This window comes from Camellia sinensis, chromosome 4 (genome assembly GCF_055761805.1).
Source record: "Camellia sinensis isolate YWXY chromosome 4, ASM5576180v1, whole genome shotgun sequence".
NCBI classification, from domain to species: domain Eukaryota; kingdom Viridiplantae; phylum Streptophyta; class Magnoliopsida; order Ericales; family Theaceae; genus Camellia; species Camellia sinensis.
Window position 1 is genome coordinate 9002777 of NC_138964.1, and position 6401 is coordinate 9009177.

Sequence of the window (6401 nt, forward strand, 5' to 3'; positions counted from 1 at the left end):
ATATTTCATTTGCAAACGGTCCATTTCAAAGATAAAGTCATCGTACAACTTATTTTATGTTAGTTAACTTGTATATTGTTTGAAATGTAATGACATTTTTTTTAATAAATAATGCTGGCACTTTCTTGATTATAAAATTCTGTTTGGTTTTGTTTTTAAAATCTATTTTTACAATTTTTTTTAAGAAATTAAAAATTAAATTGGTGAAAAAAATTAAAAATACATCATTTTTATATAATTTTATCTTTTGGGATGGTAGAAATAATTTTTTAAAATTAATTTTTTTTTATTTTGATTTTTGTTAAATTAGTTTTTTTTTTCAAAAGTTAAACATGGCGACAACTTTGATGACATTATTTTAATCAATCCATTAAATCAAAAAATTCAAAACTAAAAATATTTCATATATTAAACATATCGATTATAAATTAACAGCCTAATAACCATGTATTACATGATAACCATAAAAAAATACTCCATCCGTTCCATTTTGTTATTGGTCCACAATTCCATTTTGGGATGTCCCAAAATTATAATCACATTTGAAAAGTCAAAGTAAAAAATATTTGATTTTCCAAAACTATCTTTTTTGAGTAATTATAAATATATTAAAGTTTTAAAAAAATAGGGACATTAGTGGAAAAATATTTTGAAATTTAAATTTAAGTATAATGATTACATGCCTCATTTAAAAAGTTAAAGTTAAAATTTTAAAAATAATTTTTTGATATTTATTTTTATCAAACTATTTTATATTTTATTAAATTGATGACTTTGCCTTAAAATGGAAGATTTTCCGATTGTAAAATAAACGATGTTTTCAATTGTCATTATTTAAAAGGAGATTCAAAATTTAGAATTAAATATATGACATCACAATTAAAAAATTAGGAATCAAAGTGATACAAATATCAAACTATAAAGATTTACTAATAAGGTTAACAATAAAAAAATATTTAAAATTTACCTATATTATATTAAAATATGTAGTATAAAGGTTGGCACGCTGGCCCCTATGTTTTTGAGTCTGCCCTCAAAAGCTAATTACATAGACTTGTTCTGATGTCGATCGTTAGCGAAAGTGGTGAGTTTGAAAAAAAATTTGTATTTGAGTAGTCTTTTGATTTTATGGTTTGTGTTTGGTTTGATTGGAAGCTTCAAGTTGATTGACGTTTTAGGTTCTTACAACCGATATAAAAGATTTGCTTCATCCGAGACAAGCTCAAGCGCGAGTCTTTCTTCATGGTATTTTTCCCTCAATTCATGATAGTCATAAATTCTAAGTTATTAACATACATTCATAATTCTAGCTTTTGTTCAACAAATTTAACCTAAAGCAGACAAGGTTTAAGTTAATAATCACAAATCAAAATAATGGGAAAAAAAGAAGCCAAAAGAAGATCGAACTTGTACATCTACTAACCAGTAACTCTAGTAGATCTTTGACATACTTTACACCTTAGTTGCATGAAGTCGGGATAGGAAGGAGGGCATATACAAGTTTCTAAAGTCGGGAACGCCTATGGGAGCGTGTGTATAGTTTATATACTGTGTTATATGGACTCTTTTATTTCTCTCAAAGTACTAGTGTCCACCGAATATGACAAGAGTAAGGGTGTGGGATATATGTCCTAACACCTGTACCCAATTTAGACACTTAGATTCATTAATTTGTTACAATATATGAAGAAAAACTAAACACACCTTTGTTAGTGAAGCAATATTTTCAACGTCTCACATGAATTAGAGATAGACATTTCATATTTTTCTTGAATTCTATTATATTTCTACATAATGTATAATATTTCATCTTAGAATACTATACAATATGCAATATATATGTGTATATAACGTGTCCCCATACTCATATCTAGTTTTGAATAGATATCCCAAGATCCTAAGGTTTAAGTTTATGAAAGTCTGATACTTGGAGACACACCTATACTTGATACTTATACTCGAGTCCATGTAACATAGTTTATATATTAAATATATTAACATATTCTTTTATTTATTTATTTTTTTGCTTAGTTGTAATATGTGTTAAAATATGAATTATTATTGGAGATTGATGTCAACTACAAATTGCCTTGTTAAGTATAAATGATTATGTAAATAGAAAGTATTAAAATAAGTTTTAAGTTTTTTTTCTTTTGTTTATTTGAGATTTGTATGTTTGTTAGGTTCTATCTTGATTGGGAGCGAGTTTATTCCTCTACAAGAGCGAGTTGTTTACAAGTTTCTTACTTGAGAGTGGGGCAAAATCGCGTTTCTAAGTTAGAAACATCGCCCAGGTAGGAGTTTCCTGCTATTAAGTTTCATACCGAAGTTGTCAAATTGTGAATGTATCTCAAATTTAAAGATTTGGTTATACTTTATAAATTACATATAAAAAAAAATCTATATAATTTGCTATTAACGACATATATATATATATATATATTTTATAAATATGAAAAGTTTCAATATAAATCAATGAAAATCATGTTTTGAAAGTGAACATATGGCTGTAATAGGTAAAGACATTTGCATCTATGACAAAAGATATTGGTCAGATCCTATGATCCTATTTTACATTATTGATTATGTTTTGTTTTATAACATGATGTTGTTTCATGTTCTTTGATGAACTATAAAAAACAATTCATTTGCAAGTGTAAATCTCTGTTGGATAAAAAAGACACTATTCAATAGAAGCTTCATAAATTGGGTTATTATAGCATGTCTCTTTAAAGAGGAAATGAAATTCATCACGAGTCTTTGATTTTTCGTTCTTCGATTTTCATCTCCAATACTCTCTTAAAGGGCCCATTGTACGGAGTACTACATCATCACATCTTTTCAATTCGATCACTAGATGCCTCCAAAATATTCCTTTTACAAGGAGAAACCTGTTGATGAAGTTGAAACGATTGCTTGGTGTATCAAACTGAATCATGTAATACATATGGCAACTCCTACAATTTTGATGTGATTCCTGTTTCTATCGACTGAAGCCCTAAAGATAGGGATCGATTGCTTGGTGTATCCAACTGAATTGTGCAATATGTATCATGAATTGTATGATTCACCAATAGCAAAGCTTCACATATAGTTGTTGTGTCTTTGACACTCTGATTTCTAGAAAACTTTGTATTAATTTATCTTCCCATTAGTACTTACATGATTCTATCTTCATAATCATTTTGGGGGATCCCTCTATTGTGCTTTTGCCAAACTTGTTAGATAAGAGCTACTACAGCCATCCAATGAACAACTGGATCTCATAAAAGTTTGGACATGACCAGCCTGTACTTAGGTCTTAAAACCCAATTTCTTTAAGTTTTATATAACATTGGGGGCCTGAACAGAAGCAAATATAATATCAAAAAATAACATCCATTGAGCTATGTCTAAATGCCAAGATCTTAATACAATACAACATACATACATATGTATATATAAGACTTTCATATACTGTTCATATCCCATTAAGTCTACACATGTAAGTCTATACAAAGGGTAGCAACTCGAAAGTTAAATATTGGCAACGTATCCAAGAGAAGTCATTCAAGATTGAACAAAATATGCCACCACATGTGTCATGCTCCAAAATTTAGACAATTAAATATTAAATTAGGACTAAACCCCAATCAATATTCCACCATCCAAATCCTAGGGGTGAAACAAAAAGACTAAATGCCAATGAAACCATCCACCATAATTTCATAACTAACCAATACCTCCAACATTAAAGTAACAATACAAAGTCAAAATAACTTAAATAATGTACGGTTACAAACCATGCCAAATTATCCCAATACTAAAGTTATAAAAAAAATAATAAATACATAAACTAATATTAACCCTAAGCTCAAGAAAACAAAAAAAATCCAAGAGATATGTCCAAAAACTATAGTTACTCCACGTCACCACCGTAGCCCCAACTAATCCTGCAAAGGAAGCTCGGTTGCGCTCAAATAGAACGCACCCGAGTTGCCAAGAGACAAAACGGGTCAGTATACAGATATACTGGTATGAGTACAAGATTTAACATCCACGTGTCCACCAGATACAAACAAAAATACATTTAACTCTTGTTACGGGATAAGACAAGTAGTTCCATTCGCACCGAGACGAATGAGTAGTTTCTCGTGATACGGTAGCATTTAGTTTCTTGTCCGTACACCACGAAATATAAATTGAGTATAAAATAAACAAAATAGAAATAAAAATATGATGGGTCAGCCCTGCATAAAAAAAAAAGTTAGTAAGACTCACCATCCTACAGAAAAAAATAAAGTTAGTATAATTTAATCATAAATAACTTGTTGAAGAAGTATAAAAATATACCGTTTCATGGTTAAATAGTTTGAATTGATCAAAACTCAAAGAACAAAAGTTGTACAAAATCAAACTTCCTAAAAGACAACACGAACGAATTTAACAGAAACTGAATAGGTTGAGAGAAAAACTTGATAGAAAATCCTATCCGAAATTCAATCGAAAAATCTGGAACTGAAAATGAAAATAAACTGCTGTAAGATGAATTTTTTCAGAAAAGTTCAAAACACAAAAACTGTTCAGAATAATGTTTTACTTCAATTTACGAGAAACCAATAAAAATGAGCTCGTTTCGTGGCTTAAAACAGCCTATAAAATCTGCATTGCTAAAATGAATCAAAATTACAACAACCAAGATCATCCGATTATAAGTTCTAATCGATCTTTTTAATAAAAAGTTGAAACACAAAAGTTGTCTAGAATCACGTATACATGCATCTGCTCAAATTTCATAATTTATCGAGGTCGTTTACTATTTTTCAACATGTACAAATCGATACAATTCACACTGTACCAATAAACTCATAATTAAATCTTTGTACCTTAACTGCACCATTTCGGCCCTCCACTTCTAGGCTACACATATATCCCATGTGCTTCCCGTATACTAACACCACTCCGAAGCCAAACTTGCACAGGGATATCGTCACGAGTTGGACTCACACTCCCCGGATGGTTAGCATATACGTACGCGCGTAAATCAAAGTACTCGTCTACTCTTGAAAACGAGGCAACAATATATATTTACATAACATCTCACTCATGAGAATAAACATAACAATGCCAAGCCTAAGGCATTCAAATAAATTTCATAATCCTTACTTTTTTTTTATACACTCTTTCTCACAACACTCAAATAAAACAACAATCCATGGAGTCATGGTGGAGTGCAAGGAATTTATCTATGAGTTTCTAATTTATTTTAATTTCATATATCCGTGAGGGTGATTTCAACTATAAAATAAATCCATATAAAAATCCTAAATCTGACATACACAACTAATCAAAATAATTAAAATCCATCAAACATCTAAAAATCCTAAACCTTACATACACAACTAATCAAAATAATTAAAATCAATCTATTATCTTTATGTAAAAACATAATCAAACTAATATCAAATAAATAAAAATAAATAAATAAATAAATAAAAACAACGAATTAAACATAAATCAAGAAAAGTGGAGTTTATACTCACAATATTTTTTAAAAATCAAAAAATTATTTAAAAAATTAATAGAGCCACCAAAACAAAACCCTAATTTTTTTTCTACCTTTTTTTCTCCACTTTCTCCTCCTTTTTCCGCCGTTCTCCTTCTCTCTCTCGGAATTGATCTGCTGGCTATTTGATTAATCAATCTATCTCTTTTTCTCTCTCTCACGCCACACCCACAGCAATCTCTTTTTTTTGTTTTCTTTCTCCTTCACTCCTAACCTAATGGACTACTATATTATATTATATAAATAATAACCTAATAAACTTTTATATAATATTATATTATATAATACAACATAATTATATAAATATAAATATAAAATATATATATATAACGCCTTTTTTTTATATAACAAATATAAATATATAAATATTTAGATTAATTATATATAATTAAATAACACATTAAATTAATTAATCACCACATTAAATTCATTAAATATCACATTAAATTCTCATGTGACCATACAATTAATAAAGTCAAAAATAAAATAAGATAATAATAATCATAATAATAAATGACTTAAGAAAATTAGGATTGCTACAACATGGAACTCCTCAAAATAAAACAAAAAGGCCACTTCGGGTGACTCGACAAAACAAGTCCAGCAAAAGGCTTTTGAAGTTGATCTAGGGTTGTCTTCCGGACTGATCACCAACATAACATACATAAATACAAAGTAAGCAAAGCTCAGTGAATGATAGTAATGTAAATAGGTTATGTGTATGAGCATAAATCTTGTAGTGGATGATCACAAGTCATAAGTCGGTCTTATTTTTATTTTCATTTTTGAATGCCTCGGGCCCACATAAGACGAAACGACCTTAGGCCCAATGTAATACGGAACAGCCTTGGGTCTC